This window comes from Vicugna pacos, chromosome 7 (assembly GCF_048564905.1).
Source record: "Vicugna pacos chromosome 7, VicPac4, whole genome shotgun sequence".
NCBI classification, from domain to species: domain Eukaryota; kingdom Metazoa; phylum Chordata; class Mammalia; order Artiodactyla; family Camelidae; genus Vicugna; species Vicugna pacos.
The window spans coordinates 48143645-48170689 of NC_132993.1; the positions used below are offsets into that span (position 1 = coordinate 48143645).

The following is a 27045-nucleotide window of genomic DNA, read 5'->3' on the forward strand; positions in this document are numbered from 1 at the left end:
TCTTGATAGTGTTCTTTGATGCACAAATGTATTAAATTTTGATGAAGTCAAAAAGTCAAAAAAATTTTTTCTTTTGTTGCCCGGGCTTTTAGTGTCATAGTCAATACATCATTGCCAAATCCAATATCATAAATTTTTTCCCCATATTTTCTTCTAAAAGTTTGACAGTTTTAGCACTTTAATCAGGTCTTTGATCTGTTTAGGGTTAATTATTTTACATGGTGTAAGATAAAGGGTTTAGCTTCATTCTTTTATATGTGGATCCAGTTTTGCCAGAATTGTTTGTTGAAATATTGACCTTTCCACATGAATGGTCTTGGCATCCCTGCTAAATATCACTTTATCATATATGTGAGGGTTTATTTATGGGGCTTTTTATTCTATTTTATTGGCCTATATGACTGTCTTTATGTCAGAGCCACAGTTTTGATTACTGTAGCTTTGTAATACATTCTGAAATCAGGAAGTGTGAATCTTCTGAATTTTTTCTTTTTCAAGATTGTTTTGACTATTTGGGGTCCCTTAAGATACAGAATGAATTTTAGGATAGGTTTTCCTATGTATGAAAAAATGTAATTGGGTATTTCATAAGGATTGCATTGAATTTGTATATCAATTTGTCATGTTAACATTAAGTCTTCCAGTCCAAGAATGTAGAATGTCTCTCCATTTATTTGTGTCTTCTTTCATTTCTTTCAGCATTTTTTTTTTGTAATTTTCAGTTTACAAGTCTCTTGCCTCCTTAGCTAAGTATATTCCCAAATATTTTGATGCTACTGTAAATGGAATTGTTTTATCAATTTTCTTTCCTGGTCACTGTTAGTGTACAGAAAACCAACTGATTATTTTTATAATTCACATATAAGTGAGATCAGACGATATTTGTCTTTCCATGTCTGGCTTATTTCACTTAGTACAATGTCCTCCAAGTTCATCCATGTTATTACAAATGGCAGAATTTCTTTTTTTTAAGGTTGAAAATATTTTATTGTACATACATGTTACATTTATTTTATACATTCATCTGCCAAAGGATGAACACTTAGGTTATTTCCGTATCTTAGCTACTGTGAATAATAAAAAGCAACTGATTTTTATGTGTTGATTTTGTATACTGCAACTTTGCTGAACTCATCTATTAGCTTTGACAGTTACGCGCGCGTGCGTGCGTGTGTGTGTGTGTGTGTGTGTAATATCTGGGTTCTCTACATATGAGATCTTGTCTGTGAACAGATTTAATTTAAATTATTCTTTTCCAATTTGGATGTCTCATGTTTCCTTTTCTTGCCTAATTGCCCTGACTAACTTCCAGTACTACCCTAAATACGAGTTGTGAAAGTGGGCCTCTAGTCTTGTTCCTGATCTTAAGGGAAAACTTTTCAGTCTTTTACCATTGAGTATGATGTTAGCTTTGGGTTTTTTACAGATGGAATTTATCATGTTGAGGAAATTTCCTTTTATTCCTAGTTTATTGAGTGTTTTATTATGAAAAGGTGTTCAATTTTGTCATATGCTTTTTCTGCATCAGTTGAGTTAATTACAAATTTTTTCATCATTCTATTAATGTGGTGTATTAAATTGATTGCTTTTCATAAGTTTACATATTCTTGCAATTTGGCAATAAATTCCATTTGATCAAGATGTAAAATCATTTTAATATGCTGTTGAATTTGATTGCTAGTATTTTGTAGAGGGATTTTGCATAAATATTCATAATGGATATATGTCTGTAGTTTTCTTTTCTTGTAGTTTCTTTGTCTGGCTTCAGGATCATGGTAACATTGGCCTTACAGTATGACTTATGAAGTGTTAACTCATCTTCAATATTTTGAAAGAGTTTGAGAAAGACTTGTGTTAGTTATTCTTTAAATGTTTGGGAGAATTCATCAGTAAAGCCATCTGGTCCAAGGATTTTTTTTATTGGGAGATTTTTGATTACTGATTCAGTCCCCTTACTAGTTATAGATTTATTCAGATCTTCTATTTCTTTATGATTTAGTCTTGTGGGATTGCCAAGATAGCAGAGTATGATGCATACCACATCCTCTCCCATGAATACACCAAAAATTACAACTACAGACTGATTGATTCACATCAAACACCTACTGAACTTTGGCAGAATATGATTTAGTCTTGGTAGGTTGTATTTCCAGGAACTTTTCAATTTCATCTAGGCTATATAATTTGTTGGTGTGTAATTGTTCATCATATTTACTTATTCTTTTTATTTCTCTAAAATTGGTAGTAATGTCTCCTCTTTCACTTCTGACGTTAGTAATTTGAATCTTCTCTTTTTTGCTTAAAGATTTGTCAATATTTTAATTTTCAAAAAGACAACTTTTTATTTCATTTTTTCTGTTGTTTTTCTAGTCTCTGTGTGTCTTTGTTCTAATATTTATTACTTACTTCCTTCTCCTAGCTTTGGGTTTAGTTTAACTCTTTTTCCAGTTCTTTAAAGTGTAAACTTAGGTTGATTTAATATCTTTCTTTTTTACTGTTAGTATTTATAGCTATAAATTTCCCCTTTTAGCACTGTTTTCACTGCAACCTATAAGTGTTCAGATGTTGTGTTTTCATTTTTCGTTTGTTTTAGGATATTTAATAATTTCCTTTCTGATTTCTTCTTGGACTCATCAGTCGTTTAAGAGTGTTTAATTTCCACAGGGCTGTGAATTTTCAAGTTTTCCTTCTGTTATTGATTTCTAGTTTTATTACATTGTGACTGGAAAAGACATTTGCATGATGTCAATCTTTAAAACATTATTAAGACTCACTTTGTGTCTTAACATATGGTCTTTCCTGGAGAATATTCCATATGGACTTGAGAAATATATGTATTCTCCTCTTGTTGGGTGGAGTGTTCTATTCATGTTTGTTAGGTTCAGCTGTATTATAGTGTTGATCTTCTGTCTGGTTGTTACATCCATTACTGCAATCAGGATACTGAAGTCTCTAATTATTATTGTGGAACTGTTCTCTCTTCAGTTCTGTCATTACTTGGATCATACACTTAGGAGTTCTAATATTTGGTGCACATGTTTTTAATTATGATATCTTCTTGGTAAGTTAACCACTTTATCACTATGTAACGTCCTCTTTGTCTCTTGTAGAAGTTTTTGTCTTGAATTCTAATCTGTCCGATATTACTGTAATCATCCCAGTTCTATTTTAATTACTATTTACATGGAATATTCTTTTCCATCTTTCCACTTTCAACCTGCTTGTGTCTTTAGATTTAAAGCGAATTTCTTGTAGATAGGATATAGTTAGATCATTTTTCCCCCAGCTTTATTCAGCTATAATTGACATATAACATGTAAATTAAGGTATACAATGTAATGACTTGATAAATGTTTATTTATTGCAAAATTATTAGCACAATAAGGTTAGTTAACACATCCATCATCTCTTAGTTACACTTTGGGTGTGTTTATGTGTATGTGTGTGTGTATGGTGAGAACCCCTAAAAACTATTGTCAGCAACTTTCAAATATACAGTATTGTTAACTACAGTCACCATGCTGTACATTACACCTCTAGAAGGTATTCAATTTAGAACTGAAAGTTTGTAACCTTTGATTACCCTTACCCATTTCCTTCATTCCCTACCCACTGCCCTTTGCAATCACCAATTTATTCTGTTTCTATGAGTTCAGTTTATTTAAAGATTCTACAAATAAGTGAGATCACACAGTATTTCTCTTTCTCTGTCTGACTTATCTCACTTAGCATAATTCCCTCAAGTTTTATCCATGTTGTGGCAAATGGCAGGGTTTCCTTATTTTTTATGGCTGAATAATGTTCTGGGGTGTGTGTGTGTGTGTGTGTGTGTGTGTGTATCACATTTTCATTATCCATCCATCCATCAGTGGACACTTAAGTTGTTACCATGTCTTGGCTATGGTAAATAATACTGCAGTGAACATGGAGGTGCAGATATTTCTTCTAGATAGTGATTTGATTCCCTTCAAATATATATCCAGAAGTAGAATTACTGGATCATATGGTAGTTATATTTTTAATTTTTGAGGCACCTCCACACTGGAGGTACTAGATAATTTTTAAAATCCATTCTAGAAATGCAGGATTTTTGATCCCACCCTAGAACTACTGAATAGAATCTGCATTTTAATGAGATTCTCCAGGTGGCTTGTATGCATATCAAATTTTGAAAAGCACAACTCCACAGCATCTAGCACAAAGCCTTGGCAAATAGATAGCACTATTTATCTAAAGGAAGTTTTATCTTTCTCTTTGCTAAATCCAAGAATATAAAAATAAAATTAAAAAATACAGGGTAATGTTAACACTATGTTCTTATTTAGTTCCATAACATGGTTTTAAAGCATGATTAAAGGACATCTGACATCAGAATTTTCTGAGGTACATGTTAAGAAAACCATATTTGTAGGTGTTCTCTCCATGTTCTAAATGACCAGCAATGTTAATGTGTTAGGAAATCTACATTTTTAACTAGCCTAAATGATGTTTTTCACTTTGCTCTGTAAGCACATATTTTGCCTGGTATGGTTTTAAGCTCTGAATAGCCTAGAAGCCTCTGCCATATATGGAGCTTATTCTCTTACTTTATTATATGAAGAGTCATGATTTTAAAAGATATATATAAATTCAAAAATTGAGATAGTGTTAAGTTTTAGGCATAGAACTAAAACAGGGCAATGTGATGAAGAATAAAGTAGTAGTTATACTGTTTGGTAAGGAAAATGTTTAAGGTAAAAGATGAATACAAGAAGGAAGTTGCCATATAAAATCAAGAAGAGTATTCCAGGCAGAGGGAGTATGATTTTCACATGGTGGAGAGGAAAACTGTACTAAGACAAAGTGGCATGAGGTGAAAGAAAATCCCGGAACAGTAAGGAGGTCATCATTATATGAGAAGGTATAGGTTTTAGCCATGATAGCTGCCTCCTTGTTCCTCTTTATTACCCATTTTGAAAGGAAGATAAATTTGGTTGAAATATGTCAAATGTGAGATACTGATGAGATAATCAGCTAGTAATATCTAACATTATGAAGGTAATATAAAAACAGAACTCTGAACATTGTACTTGGCCAATCCTTCCTGACTGATAACAATGTGGGGTTATTACTGTAAATACTATACAGGATATAAAGAAATACAAAAGTAGAAAGAAGTATTTTGTTTACAAGGGATCTTGCTTTAAAAAGACATTTCTGGGTTCATGTTCCAAGATGAAAATTTACATGACAAAACATCTGTGTGGGAAGAAATTTCTGAGTGGCACTTAATCTTCAAGCATCCTTGGTATGATTAATCTGATGCATAGCTAAGATAGACTGGTTAGATGGAAGGTGTGGGATTTTTGACTAGATCAAGGAAGATAATGAATTTTATGGAGGCTCAAAAAGCAATAAACTAGAAGTAGGGAGATCATTGTCGAGTATGGACAAATTTCACACAAAAAATTTTTGTTTCCATCTTTTCCCTAAAGTTATTCTTTCTGAACTGAAGGAGTGTTTTATACTCTTCACAAGATCCAACTATTTCCATGTTCTCTAATATTTATACTTTGACTTACTGCAGTTCCTCAAATGTTACTACCTTCTTCCCTCCACATGTCTACCTGGATTGTAGAGTTGAGAATTACATATAAGAGCTCTAAAAGTATATATATCTGATGTGATTGTTAATTTAATGTGTCAGTTTGGCTGGGCAATGGCACCGAGTTGTTTGATTAAGTACTAATCTAAAGGTTGTTTTAAAGGTAATTTTTCAGATGTGATTGCACTGGAAGTAGTAGATTTTGAGTAAAGCAGTTTAATCTTCATAAAGTGGGTGGGCCTCATCCAATCTGTTAAAGCCCTATGAGAGAAGACTGAGGTCCTCTAAAAATGAAAGAATTCTGCTTCTAGACTGCCTTCAGACTCAAGACATCAACTTCTTGCCAGAATTTCTAGTCTTCTAGGGCTACACGGAGGATTTTGGACTTGCCAGCCACCACATCCTGGTGAGCCAATTCTTTAAAGTCAATGCCTGTCTCCCTTGCCTATTTTTCTCCCTCTCTCTCTCTTTATATATATATGCATATGCACACATATACACACACATACACACACATACATTCAAATATATGGGTACATACATATAGATATGGATAAAATATATATAAATATGTAAATATATACATACATATTCTATTAGAGAATCCTGCTATTACATCCAGCAACATAGGAAGTTACGTGGTGAATAGTACATAGAATGACTATTCCAGTGTATGAAAAGAACACTATGGCCTGAAATGGTTTCACTACACAGATGAGGAGGGCCCGGAGGTTAGTCCTTGGAGGATGATTAGGATGTCAGTAAGTGGAGATGTGTAGAGGAGGAAAAAGAACATAATTTCAGGAATGCAAAGGTGAATAATCTCACAATAGAAAAATGAGACCAGTCTGGTTAGAATGAATAGTTCATGCAGAAACAGAGAAAGATATAAGGTAGATAAGACTGTAGAAGGCAATGAACCAAGTTTTTAGGGCAACTATTACAGTTCCCTGAGAATGAAAGTGACAGGGCCATTGATAATTGATATAATTAACTTGATGTCAAGGGTTGACTGTGAAAGATTTGGAAAAAGATAAGACTCAGGTAGATCCATTATGGTCTAGTTTGATAGCAGTAAGAAAGTCATGTTTAAGAGACATTTTTTAAGGGAAGGTTGACAGGATATAGATTCAGAAGACAAGAAAGAAGGAATGAAATGTAAAAGCTCAATGACTAAACTTCAGAAGCTGAGAATAAAAGATGAAAATTAGGAAGTCTGAAGAGGAAGTTAGTTTTGGGGAAAAGGTGACATTCAGTTTAAAAGGAAGTGTTTGGGTTGATATTAAGGTGCCCAAGTGAACGTATCTGCCATACAGATGGAGATGTGGCACTGATAACTAGAAAATCACAAAGCTAGATATATATATATATGTATATATATATATATATATATATATATATATATATATATACACACTTGTAATAATCATCTTCACAGAAGGAATAATTAAAATCTTGAGAATAAACTTGCTTTAATAATCTGACGATGTTATTTTAAAAGCACAGGCAAAATGGTGTAGTGCAGAGGACAGGAGTTTTGCTTCTAGAGCAGTGCTATCCAGCAAAAGTTTCTGCAGAAATGGACATATTCTCCATGTTGTCTGAGATGGTAGTTACTAGGCGTGTGTTGCTAATGAGCACTTGTAACGTGACTCTTGAGGGTACTGATTTCTAGTTTTATATAATTTAATCTATTTAAAGTAAATGGCCACACTTAGCTTGTGGCTATCATATTGGAAAGCACATAGCTAGAGTCTTACTACCTAGACTTGAACTCTGGATTCCCCACTTACTACATGTATAACTTTTGGCAAGCCACTAAATCCTTACTGTACACCGTTAAGCAGTGTCTACAACTCAATAACACCTCTTTTCCTTTTTTGAATTGTGACTATTTGTTTCATTTTGTCAGTTTAGGGCAAACAAGACATATAAATTACCACAAGATGTCAGTGTAACATCATGATTGAAAAAATAAGAGCAGGCAGAGCTGGAGAGAGGTTAAAATGGTGTAGAAGCTTCCTACCATCTTCTTTTGGACTGCCTTTGGAGAATTTTGTGGGAAGTCCAGCAAAGAAGTTCCAGCATACTTCTGGAGAAAAAAATCTGATACTGAATGGATTAAAGAGGGTAAGAAAGATGGTTTCACTTTCCCAGCTGTGCAGGAAGACACTAAAGGTACCCATTTCTTTCTTGCTCCACCTAGAATACTGAGGTATGCTCTGTAACTAGGAGCAAGGAGTGACTGGGATAACAGCAGCTAGAGTTCAGAATGGAACATATCAAAGGGGTGCAAATCTTACTAGCCATATGGCAAGGTCCAACAAGAAGCCAGCTCATAAGCTTCTGGGGATGTCTTGCCTATACATCTCCTCAACTGGCCCATGAGCACCCAACATTTTGCAGGCCTCACCCACACTCCACCACCTCCCAACTCTGTGGCTGGACCCCCTAGTGCACCTCTGAGGGTGTTCATGGAAGCAAGCCTTTGCAAACAGCTAGTAAGCATGCATGCATATACACAAAAAGCTGACCCAAGACTGAGGGTTTGGGAAAAAGCACACAAAACTGGGTACTGACCTAGGGAAATCAAGCAAATGAGAAACTCTCAGCATGTAGTCTGGCTTTGCAGGATCAAGAGAAGGAACAGAATCTTAAGAATTTCCCTCCAAGAGAGCAAGAAATGTGGAGCAGACATACTTATAGAAAAGGTCTGAGAACACCTAACAGGTCTGATGAAGTGTATTTCTCTCCTGAAGTCAGTCAGTAAAGACTGGAGGACATGACAGCTCTCTTAATGCAAAGACAGCAATGTAAGAAATATGAAAAATAAATGAAACAGGACACCACCAAAAGAACACAATAATTTTCTAGTAATTGATCCCAAAGAAGTGGAGATCTGAGATTTGCCTGATAAAGAATTCAAAATGATTGTTTTAAGGACACTCAGTGAGCTACTAGAAAACAGAAAGACAATTCAACAATGAATAAAATGAGGAGAATAAAAGAAATAGAAATCATAAAAATATACCAAACAAATTCTGGAGCTGAGAATAAAATGAATGAAAAAAGAAAAAAATATAAAGCATCAACAGCCCATTGATCAAGCCCTATAAAGTAGAAGACAGTTAATTTGAAATTACCAGTCAGAGGATAACAAAGAAAAACATGAAAATAAAATGATAAATGAATGAATGAAAAAGTGTGAAGAAGGCTTACATGAACTGTAGGATACTATTAAAAGAAAAAAAAACTATGCATTTTTAGAGTCCTAGATGGAGAATAGAGGGAGAAAGGAGCAGAAAAATTATTTTAAAGAAATAATGAGAACTTCCCAAATTTGGGGAGAGATTTGGATATCCTAATTCATGGGGTTCATAGGTCTCCAAACAATATCAACCTCAAATGATCTCCAAGACACATTATAATAAAAATTGTCTAAAATGAAAGAATTTTAAAAGCAGTAAGACAAGAAATTCCTCCTAAGACTAACAGCTGATTTTTTTAGCTGAAATTTTGCAGGCTAGGATAAAGTGAGATGATATATTCAAAGCACTGAAAGTAAAAAAACCTGCCAATCAAAAATACTTTACTGGCAAAGTTTTCATTCAGAAATGAAGATGAAATAAAGGCTTTCCGAGATAAACATAGGTTGAGAGAATTCATCACCACAAGACCAAACTATGCTGACATAAGCTCTTAAAGTTGAAATGAAAGGATACTAATTAGTAACATAAAAATATATGAAAATATAAAAAACACTGGTAAAAAATATAATAGTCAAATTCAGAACACTCCAATAATGTTAAATGATGCGTTAATCACTTTACTATAAATGTTAAAGGACAAAAGCATTAAAATAACTATAGCTATAATAATCAGTTAAAAGATACAGAATATAAAAAGAGTTAAATTGTGACATTAAAACATACAATGTTGGGAGGGGAGGAGTAAAAGGATACAGTTTTTGGATGGGATCAAAGTTAGGTTGTTATCAGCTTACAACAGACTGACATAAGATGTTTTAAGTAACTCACAGATAATCATAAAGTAAAAATCTACAGTAGATACAGTAGTTACAGAGAAGGGAATCAAAGCTTACAACTATAGATAATCATTAATTCACAAAGGAAGACAGCAAGAAAAGAAGAAAGGAGCGATGGAACTACAAAATAGCCAGAAAACAGTAAGATGCCATTAGTTGGTCCTCACCTATCAATAATTATTAAAATATAAAAGGAGTAAATTCTCTAGTCAAAAGGCTTAGAGTGGCTGAATGCATAAAACAAAGCAAAACAGAACAATACCCAACTATATGCTGCCTGCAAAAGATTCACTTTATGTGTAAGGACACACAGAGGCTCAAAGTGAAGGGATGGAAAAAGATATTCTATGCACATAGAAATCAAAAGAGAACAGATAAAATGGACTTCAGGTCAAAAATGATAACAAGAGACAAAGAAGGTCATTATATAATGATAAAGTGGTTACTTCATCAAGAGGTATAACAATTGTAAATATTTATGCACTCAACATTGGAGCCTTTAAATATATTAAGCAAAAACTAACAAACCTAAAGGGAGAAACATACAACAGTATTATAAAAGTAGGGAACTTCAATATCTCACTTTCAACAGTGGATAGATAGTCCAGACAGGAAATTAATAAGGAAACATTGAAAGAACTATCTTTTAGACCAAATGAAACTAAAGGATATATACAGAACAGTCTATCCAACAGCAGCAGAATAGACATTTTTCTCAAGCATGCACAAAACATTCTCCAGGATAAACTATATATTAGATCACAAGATAAGTCTTAGCAAATTTAAGAAGATTGAAATACCAAGTAGCTTTTCTGACCATAATAGTATGAAACCAGAAATTAATAATGGAAGAAAACTGGAAAATTTCCATGCGTGGAAATAAAACATACTCCTGAAAAATCAATAAATCAAGGTAGAAATCAAACGGGAAATAAAAAATCTTGAAACAATGAAAATGGAAACACAATGTACCAAAGTTTATAGGATGCAGCAAAAGTAGTTCCAAGAGAGATTATAATGATAAATGCCTACCTTAACAAAAAGAAAAATCTCAAATAAACAATCTAACTGTACACTTCAAAGAACCAGAAAGAGAAGACCAAACTCAAGTATATACAATGGAGAAATGACAGCCTCTTTAATAAGTAGTGCTGGGAAAACTGGACAGCTACATGTAAAAGAATAAAATTAGAACATTCTAACATCATATACACACATAAACTGAAAATGGATAAAAGTCCTAAATATGAGACCAAATGCTACAAAAAACCCTAGAGGAAAACAGGCAGAACACTCTGACAAAATTGCAGCAATATCTTTTTGAACTGTCTCCTAAAGTAAAGGAAACAAAAGCCAAAATAAACAAATGGGACCTAATTAAACTTCAATATTTTTGCACAGCAAAGGAAATCATTGACAAAGTGAAAAGGCAACCTACTGAATGGGAGGAAACATTTGTAAATGATATGACCAATAAGCGATTAATATTCAACATATATAAACAGCTCATACAACTCGACATAAAAAAAACTCCAAATAAACCAATTAAAAAAATGGCAGAACTGAACAGATATTTTTCCAAAGAGGAAATACAGATGGCTAACAGGCACATGAAAATATGCTCAACATTGCTAATCATCAGGGAAATGCAAATCAAAACCACAATGAGATATTACCTCACATCTGTCAGCATGGCTATCATCAAAATGAACACAAATAACAAATGTTGGTGAGGATGTGAAGAGAAAGGAACTCTCCTACAGTGTTTGTGGGAATGTAAATTGGTGCAGCCACTGTGGAAAACAGTATGGAGGTCCCTAAAGATGCTAAAAATAGAAGTGCTATATGACTCAGCAATTTCACTCCTGGGGATATATCCAAAAGAACCAAAAACATTCATTTGAAAAAATACATGCATCCCAATGTTCATAGCAACATTATTCACAATTGCCAAGATACGGAAGCAACCTAAGTGTCTGTCAGTAGATGAAAGGATAAAGAAGAGTTATATTTATACACAATGGAATACTACTCAGCCATGAAAAAGAACAAAATTTGCCATTCACAGCAACATGGATGGGCCTGGAGGGCACTATGCTAAGCGAAATAAGTCAGACAGAGAAAGACAAGTACTGTATGACATCACTTATCTGTGGAACCTAAAAAAATACAACAAACTAGTGAATATAACAAAAAAGAAGCAGACTCACAGATATAAAGAACAAACTAGTGATTACCAGCAGGGGGTAGGGAGGGCTAGTGGGAGGTCCAAATTACTGGGTGTAAGACGGATTCAAGGATATATTGTATATAACACAGGGAATATAGCCAATATTTAAAAATAACTGTAAATGGAAAGTAACCTTCAAAAATTGTATACAAAACAAAAAAAATTAAAAAATCATAATGTTCATCTCAATAGGTGTAGAAAAAACTTTTGATAAGATTTGGCATCTTTCATGATACAAGTTCTCAACAAGTTAGGTACAGAAGGAATATACTTCAACATAATAAAATCTGTCTATGATAAGCCCACAGCTACATCATACTCAGTGGTCACAGGTTGTTAAGTTTTTCCTCTAGGATCAAGAACAAGACAACAGTGGGAACAAATATTGGTTCAGCTACTAAAGAAAACAGTATGGAGGTTCCTCAAAATACTAAAAATAAAACTACCATAATGATCTAGCAATCCCACTTCTGGGTATATATCCAAATGAAATAAAAACAGTATATTGAAAAATATCTGCATTTCATGTTTACTGCAGCACTACTCATAACAGCCAAAATATGGAAACAACCCAAGTGTCCATTAATGGAAGAACTGATAAAGGAAATGTGGTATATGTATACAATGGACAACTGTCGAGCCATGAAAAAGAAGGAAATATTGCTATTTGTGACAACATGGATGGACCCATTATGCCAAGTGATGTAAGCCAGATAGAGAAAGACAAATACTGCATGATCTTACTTATACAGGCATAACTTGTTTTACTAGACTTAGTTTTATTGTGCTTCGCAGATATCGCTATTTTTACATATTGAAATTTTGTGACAACCGTTTGTTGAGCAAATCTATCAGTCCCATTTTTCCAACAGCATTTGCTCACTTCATGTCTCTGTGTCACATTTTGGTAATTCTTGCAATATTTCAAACTTTTTCATTGTTATTATATTTATTACAGTGATTTGTGATCAGTGATCTTTAATGCTATTATTGCAAAAAGATTACATGTTGAAGGCTCAGATGATGATTAGCATTTTTTAGCAATAAAGTATTATTTGATTAAAGTATGTACATGCTTTTTAAAGACATGCTATTGCACACTTACTTTACGATATAGTACAGTGCACATATAACTTTCATAATTTCTTGGAAACCAAAAATTTTGTGTAACTTGCTTTATCGCAGTGACCTGGGACCAAATCTACAATATCTGAGCTATGCCTGTATGTGAAATTTTAAAAAAGCCTAATTCATAGAAACAGAGTAGAATGGGAGGTGGGAGAAATGGGGAGATGTTAGTCAATGAGTACACATTTGCAGTTAGAAGATTTAAGTTCTAAAGATCTAATGCACAGCAGTGTGATCATAGTCAACAATTACGTATTATATGCTTTCAAGTTGCTTAGAGATTAGGTCTTAAATGTTCTCACCACAAAATGAAAGCATAATTATGTGATGTGCTAATGGTAGTAGCTAATGCTACAGTGGTAATCATCTTGAAATACATAAAGGTATCAAATCAACACGTTGTACACCTTAAACTTATACAGTGCTGTATGTCAGCTGTATCTCAATTAAAAAAAAGATAAAAGAGTTAATAAAATAAATTTGAATGTTAAGAAAAGGTACTTTATTTAGATAGATTTAGGAAAATTATTGGAAGAATCACTACATGATTATCAAGTACAGTGGAAATAAAATGATATTATTCTTTTAATCTTTATAGAATTATTAAATACTAACATTCATCCTATTACTAAAAAATGTCACCATTATAAGACGTATTTTTTAACTTTTAAAATATACTTGAGCCATGGGTTCTTTCAGGAAAAAGTCCCTTTTGGGATTCTTTATAATTAATGAGAATGAAAAGCAGAACATCAGTTTGCCATCTCAAATATTCCTAAGGGTGAATTCTCCAAAATTGTATATAATTTTCAGACATAATTAAGAATATAAAAACTATGGAGAAGAGAAAAAAGTTTGTGAGAAAATATCTCTTTCACTTAGAAAAATGTCTACTTAGTAAGACAGATGTGCTGTATGACTGTAGGGGCTATTAGCAGCTGACAGTGTTTGGAAAATTATGATCCTTCACTGTCATGTTAGACTTAAATTTTCACTACCATTTTCACTAAAAAATTTAGTTATTCTTTTATATTAGAAGTTTATTTTATGATATGATATGCAGCAAAATATCAGTTTTATGACAACTTTTGGCATTGGTACAAAGTATATATATTATGTATTGTGTATATATATTCAAAACATCTCTAATATTATGGGAGCATGACACAGTAGAAAGTTTAAAAAAAAGTCTTTGTGAGAAAGTTTCTTTTAGTGACACCATGGTCACTCTATGGCCCACAGTATTGACCAAATTCTCAGTAGGTTTGCTTACCACATTTCCTCTGAATTCTAACCCTTGTTCCTCTAAAATCCATGGGAATATATTGGTGAGTTTACTTTGGTTTGAGCCTAAGTGAATGCTTTAAAGCATCTCTTTAAAGAAGCGCATTAAAAAATCCTCCCACTCTGGAAGTGTTCTGCCAAGACTAACTCAAAGCCACAAAAGATTCAGGGTTGTTTCCAAACTGGAACCTGTAAGAATTGTGTGGGCCTTTAACTCAGCAAAAATTCCATCTTTAACAAAAACTGAGAATACTAAACATCAGAGTACAAAGAAATTTTCCATACCCAAGAGCATTTGGTATAAAACCGTGGAACTCTACAAGGGAATTCCCCAAATGAAAGTCTTTCTTTTGAGTGAAGTGAAAGGATCAAAGTGATCTCTGGAGAAGAGACAAGGTCTTGGACAGGGCAGAAATCTGATCCTGCCATAGAGTCATTTTGTGATCTGGGCCTCGCTACAAAGTCTCCTCATGTTTACTCTGTTTCCTAATAAATTAAGTGGTTATAATAGTGACTAATCATTTGTCCATTAGGTATCTCTTCACATTAAGAAAAAATTTATTGCTTTACTCTTTTTGTTAGCAATAGTAATAACAGTTTTCACACGTCAGTAGTACTTGCAGCATGTGTGGATGAATGGTTTCTTATATACTAGCTATAATCTGAGCATTACTTTGCTATGTATTATGAAAAACATTTTATGGAAGCTTCAATAAATATTAGATATTATTATTAGTATTATGAAAATGATCTTATTTAATCATTCCTTTATTAGCCCCATTTTTATAAGAAGCTTATGAGGCTTAAAAGACTTAAATAGCATTGTCAAGTTAACACAACTATTAAAGTGGCAGAGCCAAATTTGTCTACTCTAAAACCTATGTTCTTAACCACTGTACTACGCTGCCATTCTACAAATTTGAAACTCACCTTGAATTCTGAAGATTGCAGAAGCATCCCAGGGCACACTAATTCCTTGGTTTCAAAAGGCAAAACAAACTCCTACCCTTTCATCTGCTTTGAGGTTCCCTATGAGTCTGTGATCAAATGTTCATGGCAGTAGATTGTGATTGAATCTTATTTTAAAATTGGAGCAATATTCTATGCCCTTTACCTCACATGCACATTGTGAGAATATAATTAAATGATGTGTGTGAGAGAGCTCTGGAAACCATATAACAGTTTCTTTACAAATGTAAAACACCAGTGGGTTGTACTATCTCCACTCCTATTCTTATTCTTTGCTGAGTACTGGCTTAAATGCATTATATACAGTTCCTTTAACCCTTATCATAGTTCTGTGAAGTGGCACTGTAATCTCATTTTTAAAGTGTGAGGAAACTCGTTTTCAAATGAGATTCAAAGTGTTTTACTTGCCTTGACTTGGATAGTCCATAAGTGACTGAGCTGGGTGTTTTACCCATTTACGTCTGGATCTGACAAGGTGGTATCAATAACATATCTGTATCTGTATCTAGATATCTAGATCTCTCTATAAATGTATATAAAATATGTACATGCAACTAATATTATCAACCCAATGTTTAAAGAACCACTGCTACTAAGAGATACTTTAGGACCCAAAAGCTGACAGCTAACTGCACATATGGATCAACAATGACTTTTTAGAAGCAGGTAAAGTAGGCTACTGGTTTACTAAATAAATTGTGATTCTTAGAACACCTGTGTCAGGATATAGACTGCTTGATAAAAATGAAGATTCTTAACCCTCTCCTCAGACTACTGAATCAGAATCTCTGGAGAGTATGGCCCATGAAGACACATTTTTAACAAGCTCTACAAGTGATTTTATTCAAATTAGAGTTTGAGATCTACCGCATAAAGTAATGGGCACCTGGCTCTACCCCTGGTTGCTTTTTCATACAGATTTTTTTTAAGTTCCTCTTCTAAATGGAGGAAAAATAACTTCTCTGGAATAATGATGTTTTTAATTTCATAATATGAATTATGAAAGACTACATTAATGTAGCTCTTGTGTGTTAATCTCCCAGCCAAGCAGCCAGGCATTCATAAATGTATTTTGTACACCACCAGGCCATCAACTCCATTCTCATTTAAACATCAATTAGAAGAAAAGATATAATTGGCCACAAGATTAAAGTCCTCCAGGGAAGGAAACACTAGCCAGCCACATGTGTGGGCCACTTGCTTCTTAATAGCTCCTTTATAAATAAATTACAAGATTAAACCACCAGATCTGAATGAACAATTAGGCAAGATGTTAGAAGTAATGTCTTTCCCTTTGAGTGTTGTAAAAATTTCTGAAATCATTTCTAATTCACAAGAGGGAAAATTATTTTTCCTTAGATGACTCACAGTATTTTATTCATATCAAAAACAGATTACAGAGACTTCTGTAGACCATTAATCCAACTTAATGGATTTTGATTATTACTGAGTTTTTCCTAAAGAATATGGAAGTGGCTTATTCCAAAACTGTCTCAGTGGGGTTGAATTTCCCTCTCTCCTTAAGTCTTACTTAAAAAGAAAAATGTATCTCAAGAAAAACCTCTGAATATTGTAGAAAATATTAGGTTAATAGTATATTTACTATGAGAAGCTATTTTGCTGAATAGTTAAAAGAATTGGGAGGTATTTTAAAATGTACCCAGGATTTATTTTAGTTAGATATGGTAAAACTTATAGACATGGAAATAACTATCATGAAGGAAGAAGTTTATACTTACAGATCCCTAGAAATATGAAGCATACCACTCCACTCGGGTTGGAAAGGAGGCAGAGGGATCTGAGGAAACCGTGTGCAAGAGTCTTTACTGCAGTTTCTGTGGAAAAGGCAAGACAAAGCAGGATAAGCAGGCTTAGAATTGGCCAGTTTGAATAAATTCAGTGGACTTTGGGGTGTAGGGGCCATCTCCAGTTGTCTGGTACCTGACATTGTGGTGATTAGGGCAGAGGGATAGTGACTTGATCAGCAATGTGCTAGCCTAATAGAGGAGCTGGTTGAGGGTAGGGGCTCTGGATTTCACATGGTTTGCATATAAAAGGAGACTGTCTGCTATCTCTAGGAATTAGCTAACCCTGGGAGTAGGTAGTCCCTCTAGGGTGAATAAAGCCCCAAGATGTCAAAGCATCAGAAAGTACAGAAAACAAAAAGCATAATTAATATGGAGGAAGTTCTTGGGCTGTTGCTATAAAAAAGGACAAATTCTTGAATTCATACATTAGATATACTTGCAGCATATTTGAGAGGGTAGTTTTCTATATATTAACTCTATTCTGAGGTAATGTGTTAATGTTCTATCACTTCTCAAGGAGTTATGCAGCACTTTTAAAAATAATAGCTCTAAATTCTTGATATACTAAATATTATGGTGACATTTTAAATTTAGAGCAAGAAAAAAATTAAACTTTACAGCAACATTTGGCATCCAGGTACATTTGTTCTGAAATTTTATGTATGGCCAAAGAGATGTTGATAATTGGAGCAGCAAAGACTTGAATATCATGAGTTAAAGATGGAGGAGACCTACCCGAGGAACCTGTAAATCTGAGGAATAGCTACATCTCAACAGTTGCCACTATAGGCATTTAGATGGGGATGAGCTAAGATTTGGTTGGTTTCTTGACGAAAGGGATAATTTCTCACACAGAGCTAATGCTGTCTAAAGAATCTCTGAGAAAAGTGGAGCTGGGTAAAGGGCCCAGCTGTGGAGCAGAAGTGATCAGAATGCAGACAAAAGGAACAGGAGGTAGGATTCAGAGAAGCCTATAAGGAAAGCTCTTTGAGCACAGCATCCCTCCATTTTCCAAATGTCATCATCTGATCAGAAAGGTGGTTTTCCTTTTGCCTTCCTAGAACACCTACAACAAGTATGAGTACAAGTCTGGCTTCCAGTACCATAGAAACTTCTGCAGGTGACTGAAGGGCCTCAGCATGAAGGACAGCAGTGGTACGGCGTAAATTGTTTTAGCACTGGTAGTGTGACAATGGTTACCTACCTGGCTTACCCTTCAAATTTTATGTATTAAAAAAACAATTACACCAAAGTTGAATATTTCTGAGGAGAGTGTATTAGTTAGGACTCTCTAGGTAACAAGTGACAGAAATCTAGTGCCAAATAGCTTAAGCAAAAAACAAAGTCTTTGGGTTTGCTAGGACTAGGAAACAGTAATATCTTCCCCAAGTCTCACTCTGCCAGCAGATGTGGAACTCTGGTAGGACAAAGCACTTATGTTGGAAATCTCAAGCTGCTTACTAGATTAGGATCACCTTTCTAATGGTTCTCCAGGGTGAGGACAAAGAAGAATTCTGAAAGTTGGCTGGAGAAGAAAAATTCTTCCTGGTGGACACTGAGATCATGACAGTCAGTCAGGCAGTCCTAACTTTTCTTTTTAATTTGCCTAATAAATATTTATTGGCCACTTAGCTTGTGTTGCTTACTGAGGATGTGATACTGAATCAACCAAGTAGAGTCTTTGCCTTCAAGTTGCTCCAAGGCTAGTAACAACTATATTAGATTTAAAATGATAAGAACAAATACTCTTCTTGATCTCAGCAAAGGGCCAGAAATGATTATGGGGAAATGGAGTGGCTAGATGACCTCTTGCTGGAGGCATTCTCTGAGCCTGGCAACAACATAGAGAACAGGATAACATCTCTTGGATAAGTCTGCTGTTCTAATAAAGCTTTCTCTCTTTGGGAATGACCATTGATTTTTCCATTGTTAAAACACTCTTTGTAACGAAAGATTCCCTAGTTTTTTGTTTTGTTTGTTATTAGATGGCCTGCCTATTGACTGATTTAAAATAAAAACAAATACTTAGTTTAAGGAAGCTCATCCATAGGAATCAATGCCATTAACTCATTATTCTAATTTGATAACTCAATCACCACTGCTGGATCCTGTGCAGAGTTTAGGGTGGAAAGTGAATATTCACGATCCAAAGACTGGCATGACAGAAGTACTCTTTTGTGAGAGATGTGATGGCTAACAGATGTGGCCATAGGACAAGGTGTGCCCTTATCAAAATATTGCTATTAGCAATGTGGCTTTCCACAAGAATCTTAGGAATGTTTAAAATTATTTTAGATGGCTTTAAGTCATAAAATTGTGACAGTCACCTCATATCTCTATGTTTCAGATTGCTCATCAGTGAAACAAAGTTTCATGGATGTAACTAAAACCTTTGGGATTCAAAATTTTATGATTCTAGGGAAGCTTCAGGGATGTAAGGGCCTGTACATTAGTTTGTAGCTGGAAGATGTGGGTCTGAGAGTACTTTTCTACATCACTTTAGGCCAGTGGTTCTGAACCATGGATAATCTTGCCTGTCCTCAAAGGACATTAGGTATCGTCTGAAAACACTTTTGGTTGTTACAATTAGGGGTGGTGGTGCATCTAGTAAGTAGAATGCACAGGCCCTGCTAAATATTGGGCAATGCACAGGACAGAGCCCTGCAACAAAAATTATCCAGACCAATAACACTTAAGTTTGGAAATGCTGATTTAGACAAATCACCTCAATTTTGGCTTCTGCATTTTGTTGAATCCTGGTTCTGAGGACAGTAAATGAGATAGTTGTGAAATCACATAGTAAATGATAAAGTGCAGCAGCATTGTGGTCATCAATCGGTGTGTTGCTTTGCAGTGACAACAGCAGAAAGGGAGGTGTGGAGGTGGAATAGAGGTCTCTGGGACACAACAATGAGATGAGATCACTGGAATGCTCCCACCTGGGAGGTGTTCTGAAGTATAAAATACTGCTTTCTTGACAATTTTGTTACTGTTTGCTCCCCTTCATTTTGTGGCCTATTTAATGGAATTTCCTAGAAGGCACAGGGAACACTGGGTAGTGCTGTGGCTGAGATCCTGTGTTTTAAAGTTAGACAGACTTGAGTGTGAATACTGCTTTACCATTTCTCTGTGACTTTTCAGGCACTCAGGTTAAGATAGGTATAATATTTTCCACTTCATAAGGCTATGCTGAGGCCTCAGAGAGATAATACAGATTAAGCCAGATACTGTTATCACAGAATAAATGGGCACCCTCATCATTGTTATTTTCTGCACTCAGTACTATATAGTCACTGTAAGTATCTCTCCCCTTTACTTTTCTTCTTTATTCTTCTGTTACCCATTTCTTTCTTCAGCTGAGCAAGCTTTCATTATGACTTTCTTATGAGCAAATCAGTACCTGTTCTTCTTTCCTGATAAAAAAAATCAGTCAACTCAATTTGTATTAGATTGAGATACAAAAAATGAAGTATCTAACAGAAAGCTACGTAAGCAGTACAATAAAAATCCTCCGCTCCCTGCAGAAAAGGATGTCACTGACTATAGGTTACAGAATCTTGCTGCTAAAAAGGATCCTATAGCTCAGGGTGTTCTGCCTAGTTTTACATCAGAATCTCCTGAGGAGCTTTTAAAAATACAGTACCCTAGAACTTTATCCCAGTCCTAGAGAATCAGATTCTTTGGCATAAGACTTAGAAAAAATATGTATTTTCTAATACTTCTTTGCGTCCTGAGATTTAAAAATACAGACACCAGGGTTCCACATGAGACTTACTGTCAGATCTCTGGGAAAGGATAAAATAACACACACATAAAATATTCATAGTCTTACTTGATCTTTACCATAATCCTTAGCTTAGGCTGGAGAGGATTGTTACCTCCAATTTTGGGGTTGAGTCTTAGGACTAAGACACCATTAGTGATCTGTTTATGGTTACAAAACATGGTATATTTTATTATTTGTTCAAAATATTTGCTGTTCTGTTGACATAAGGCTTGTACCTATAACTTGCTCTGACTGAGAAATGTGAGTGGAAGAGGTCTACTCTACTTCCAAGCAGAAACCTTGAGTCATCTCATTTGTCAATTTATTTTTTCCCTCTGCCACCAGACTAGCATGTCCCTGTTAGTACCTGCTATTTCAGTCAAGATTGCAGAATGAAGAAGACCTGGAAAGAGTTGCAGTCAACCGTCAATGGTCATTAATGTGAGCACAAAACATACCTTTGTTTAACTTTATGGGGTTTGGGGACGATAACCCCCACTCTCTACTCTCTTGTAACAGATGAAAGGATGAGAATTAGACCCCAAGTCTTCCATCCATGCCTTGCTGTTTCTGTTATAAAACTCATCAGGAGAAGGAGAGCACTGTGTCTGAGGTAGGTGAAGAAGGGATTATTTGCTTCCATTGCTAGGGTGGCAAGTGGAGGAAGATGTGTTTCTGGTACACTTCACTGATATTTAGAGTAGGTATCTCAAATTGTTTCCAACCAAGAAATTATTTTACACTTCCAAAGAAACATCTCTGGCCAATTTTGCTATTTGTGGGGTTATACAGTTGAGGCTTAACTGTGGCATTAATATGTGGGATTGACAGGAAAATGAATCACCACATACATCCTTTTTATGGAAAAAAAGTTTTCCAAGTTACAAACAATAGACAAAAGTAAACTTCTGAAACAAGCTCTTGCTTTACCTTAGGGTTCAGATACAACTTAGAATATTCAAATAATATTTTCTAAAAAAAAATTTTTAAAGGGTGATTGTGATTCACATTCTGCCCACAGGGGGGCACCCAAATCAGTACTTCACAATATTTTCTAGTGATAAATTTGTTCACATATTTTCTCCTTGTGCATTTTTCTCCCTCCTGAAATCCAAGTTGTCCTCACAATTTAGAATTTGAGTTAAAGAGGTAGTTCTTCAAGTTCTCTGTATAAAGATAATTTCAGTCTGTTCCAGTTCTTCTAAACTCTTCATTACTATTCAAATTTTGATGTGTATGGTAGATTAGAATTCCTATTTCATTTTCAGAGATTTAAAGTTGTTTCCTCAAACTCATTATTTTACAGCTTAAGCATATGAAACCAAGAGAGATAAGGTAATTTAATCAGAATCAAAATTAGTTATTAATGTTCCCAAATTTAAAAGCCAGGATATTAGTTTTTTAAGATATCAAATTAGAAACATGAAGATAATTATTTTTAGCATAATGTAAATAATAACAACTATCATTTCTTGACTACCTACTCTGGACCAGAATTTTTTGGTACACAGTTCTATATAATCCTCCCCAAAGCAACTTGGCAAGTTATATGTCCTCTTCACTGCCTGGGATGAGGAAACTGAGTCCTAGAGAAGTTAGTTGTCATAATTACCATAATGACTTTAATGGAAAGACCTGATATTTGATGCCAAGTTCCTCAGAGGCCAAAGTCCACAAGCTTTCCTCTACACCACACTGCCTTTCTCATCTGGCTTTGAAATGAGTTTCTACTCTGGCTATCATATTTATCATCTCAAATTTCTTCCTCAATTACATATTTTATTTCCAAAATAAATATTTATGCACAAAAACCTCTATTTCAACAGGAAGCAGGGAATTAAAAATCGCATAATTGCCACGAAAGCTTCTAGTGATCTTCCTACGGGAAAGGGAAGTTGTGGTTTTCAAGGAGCACATGCAGGGACCCCTTACCAGCAGTTTGTGGGCCACTGGACCACAGGAGGGTGGGGAAAGCAATGGGAAGGCAGAGCACATAAACATGCATTTGAAATCTCTTCAGCAGCAAGCGTAATTGATGGGAATTATTTGAGTTCATTACATAATCTATTTCATTCTCTATAAACACAACTATTAAATTAAGTTAGAAGAATCCATGCAAACCACCAGATGTCACTGTTGCTTATGAAATGGAATGGTCCATTCTCAGGTGAACACATGTTTAACAAGAGATTTAACATATGGCTCCTGTCAAGAAACTTGTGTTTTCTTTGGAAGAGACAAGAGAAACCCATGTTAATAGTCACAGAGTATCACACAAGTGTACATTCATTTGTTACTGGTGCAAATAGGGCAGAGGTAACAGGAGCTGTAAGATCTGAGAGAGAGAAATAAATGTAAACTGGAGTGGCTGTGGAAGGTTCCACAGATGCAGGACTTGGGTGATGTTCTAATGATGAGTAAGAGCGCCCTATGGTAGGAAGACAGCAAGATCATTCCTAGGAGGCAGAATTACATGAGCACAAGCAGGAGGTAGAAATAAATATTGAGTAAAGGTGAAGGGGAAGATTCACTTGGGGAAGAGTTGGTTGTGGAGGAGGCAGACTATATAGAACCAGAAATAACAAAGAGTAGGAACTTATCCTCCCTTTCGAATTTGCCTCTAAAAGTTTTTGAGCAGAAGAATAATGTGAAGAACATTTCACTGTAAGAAGATGAACTGTTTGGGTATTGGGGTCAGGTGCGGATGAAGGATCACGAATTCTCTTGTTCTTGTAAACCGTTTTCTGAGTTTTTTTTTCCCCCCTGTGTAATTACTTTATCCTGTTTCTTTTGTCAGTTTTCAAGTTCCCCTCCTGTCAAATCTTGATCTGGAAGGAGCAGCGATATCTCCTCCCCCTATCCTACGCCCAACATAACACTTGCACCTGTCTTAAGACACAGGGGCTTCTGCTTCTGGTCTGCTCTTGTCCCCGGAGGCTACTCTACCTCTGATGGACTTTTTGTTTTTAAACGTAATGTGAATTTGTGCTTAGAGATATTCAGTCAGCTCCCCTTAAAAAAAAAAAAAAAAAAAAGATGCGCTCTCACCTCAGTGAAAGAAACGTCTCCAAGCAAAGGCGTCTCTACTCAGCTTGTCCTGAACCAAGTGGACGATTGTTTCAAGAATTTTCTTTTTTGTCCGAACTCCACCTTAATAAAGTCCTTAGAGCACGGTGGGTGGGGTGGGGCAAAACCTTTCAGCCTTTCAGGCCCTTTAATTTGGTGCTCTGGGAAGAGGGCAGAGGGCAGAGGGCAGAGGGCGGCCAGAGAGAGGAGTCGGCGCTTCTTCGGCCCCACTGGACAACTCGGTCAGTCCTCATCCTCCGTCAGGCAGCTGGACGGTGCTGGGGCGGAAGTAGTTCCGGGGGCCACTGGCCTCTCGGACTTGCACAGGCTTCTCAGCTTCCCGGGCACCCCACCCCTGCATCCTGTCGCCAGGCAGAGAAACCCCGAGGGTGGGGCTTAGGACCGACATGCTAGAGAAGCCAAAGAGGGAGACAAGCCGCCGATTCCGGAAGGCCACAGAAGGCCGGCGCCATCTCTGTGGGAGCCGGAGGGTCCGTCCTCAACATCCGGGTTCTCTGCGCGGCGTCCTGCCGCTTCCTGCGTCTGACTTTCCCGCCAAAGCCGACGCACCGGTGCCGCCGGCACAGCCCTGAGGGAGCCGGATTCCGGCCCTGAGGTGTGAACGTGGACTACGGAAGGCGCCGGGAGAGGAGTTCACGGTAAGAAGAACGCGTGCGGCTAAACAAAGCGGTAGTGACTGACTGATAAATTATGGCAAGAAACGTGTACTTTCAACGCCCGAACTGCCGCGCCGCTCGCCCTCGGTTTTCTCTTGTTGAAATTGGGAGTTCGAGATTTACAGATACCTACTGGTATATATAAAATAGATATAGCACAGGGAAATATATTTGATACCTTGTAGTAGCTTATGGTGAAAAAAATATGAAAACGAATATATGTATTTTCACGTATGACTGAAGCATTGTGCCGTACACCAGAAATGGGCGCAACATTGTAAACTGACTCTACTTAAATTAAAAAAAGAAAACAAAGTGCACCCCCTATCCCCCCACCAAAAAAAAAAAAAAAACCTATGTGATGCAGAATGGACTGAACTTACACATTTCCAAACTTAAAACTTGTTAATGGTTCCTCGTCCTCAGTACTGAGGCCCTCCAGCCTCACCTAGTCCTGCACTTCCAAGCCTCTTGTGTGCTGCCTTCTGTCCTGGCGTTCACCAGGCTCCAGCTTGCCAGGCCCCTGCTCGTTATGCTCTGTCTGGAACACCCTTCTATCCTTTTCCTCCTCTTGCCCCTAATGCCTGGCTAACTCATACTCTTTTTTTTCAGCTTCAGCTCAACTGTCACTTCCTCAGGAAGTCTTCCCCATGTATGTGTCCACATCTTTATGCTATGCTTTCATAGAGTCAGGTGCTTTTTCTTCATAGCATTTATCTTCTCAATTATATCCCATATTTGTGTGACTATTTGATTTACCTCTGTCCCTCCTATTAGAATGTGTGTTCCTTGGTAACAGGGTTCCTGCCTGCATTTTCTCACCATTTCTACTCTCATCACTATGGGAAACAGTAAAAACACCGATATTCTGTGTTCCTGATGATTCCATGGGGATGGTAGGTGAGGTAGTTAAGAAGTTGAAAAATTCACAGCTAGATTCTTCTAGATAAGAGGGTTTTAATCCTTTTAGCTTCATTCCACGTTACCTGAGAAAAGCACCTTTACATTTTATTAACATGAAATGAAATACTGAACCACTGTACTCTGAGTCCTGTAGGATATTGAAACCTCAGTGTCTTACGGTTAGACTGTTACAATTAAATGGCACAAGGCTGAGATTGTTGCACCCAGTAAGTGAGATGAAGCTAAAAACATTCAAGCCATTTTGAGGACATTTCCACAAATAAGAAGACTTTTCCTGAAAACCATTAGGGATTCTTGATCAAGACTGATAGAATACTACTTAGAGAAACATAGCCATCCATGGAAGCCTGGGACAGATAGCTTGAGATGGTCTTTCAATTGCAAGAATCAAACTCAAGCCTTTGGATACAATTTTTAGCTGTCTTTGTTGCTGACATTTCATGAATGTGTTATTTGAATTTTGTGCAGTGATGACAGGATTTCCCTGTGCCCAGCTTACAGTGTGGATAGTGAATAACTTAAAATTCTTTTCTTGTCTTTATGCTGGTAACCCCCTTCTAGGAAGATATGAGTCAGTCAGTGATCTCATGCAGCTAATAGTGTGATTGGATCAGAAAAGAGCATTGTTATGGGAGAGGGCTATCTGCATTTTGTACTGTTCTTTCATGTTTAGAGCTGTGTCAGATTACATATTTAAAAATGATCACAACCATATTTCCAGTTCCACATGCTCCTCCAGAGCCTTATCATACCCCATCAAGGATTGAAATCTTTGCTCCTCTCTTTGAAATTGGGTGGCATTTTGTGGCTGTCTTGACAGAGAATGTGGTAGAAGTGACACTGCATGAGTTACAAGGCTGGGTCAAAAAAATATGACATACTTTTACTTGGTTTACTCTCCTTTAGGATGCTTGCCTTTGCAACCCAACCACCGTATTGTGAAGAAGCTCAAGCCATAGGGACAGGCCAGGGCTAGATTTATCAGCTCACAGACCCAGCTAAGGTCTCAGGTTATTGCCATTATCAACTCACATATGATGAGCTTTTGTTGCTTCTAGCTCCAACCTTTAAGCTGTCCAAGATGAAGCCAGGCAGAGCACAGATATGGGATCCCCACAAAGGCCTGTCCAAATTGCAGGTTCATAAGCAAAATAACCTGTTATAAGATACTAAGTTTTCAGGTAGCTTGTTACACAGTAGTAAATAACTGGGCAAATAGGCCTAAATAGGAAGCAAACCATTCTATTTAAGCTTGCCTCTGTGGTTCTGTTTCTTGGGCCTGAAGTACCCTTTCTTTTCCTTCCTTTCCCATTTCTTTCACTTGTCTAACGTTCCTGCTTATCCTTCTTAAATAAACTCAGATATTAATCTCTTTAGGAATTCTTCCATAATACTTAGTCAAATGCTCCTCCTATGTGTGTAAATCTCTTTAACACCTAGCCACGTGGGCGATGAATATTCATTTAAATGTCTGATGTCTACACCAGTTGGTGCACTCAACTTTGTATTTTTCATCTTCCTGTCATTAATCTTTGTATACTAAGGGACTAACATAGCGTCTGGC

General features: G+C 36.1%; 2 protein-coding genes across 4 annotated transcripts in view; one reads left to right on the plus strand and one right to left on the minus strand.

The window, feature by feature from the left end:
- Positions 1-23942, minus strand: part of ABCB5 (ATP binding cassette subfamily B member 5) — a 114223-nt gene extending 90281 nt beyond the window's left edge. The window contains exons 1-2 of the mRNA XM_006211710.3: positions 23863-23942; positions 16980-17075 (exon numbers count right to left, since the gene is read on the minus strand). The gene's annotated coding sequence lies outside the window, so the exon portion shown is untranslated. The remainder of the gene's footprint in view (positions 1-16979; positions 17076-23862) is intronic.
- Positions 23943-24450: 508 nt separating this feature from the next.
- Positions 24451-27045, plus strand: part of MACC1 (MET transcriptional regulator MACC1) — a 486000-nt gene continuing 483405 nt past the window's right edge. For all 3 annotated transcript variants that reach the window (XM_072964885.1, XM_072964883.1, XM_072964884.1), the window contains exon 1: positions 24451-24539. The gene's annotated coding sequence lies outside the window, so the exon portion shown is untranslated. The remainder of the gene's footprint in view (positions 24540-27045) is intronic.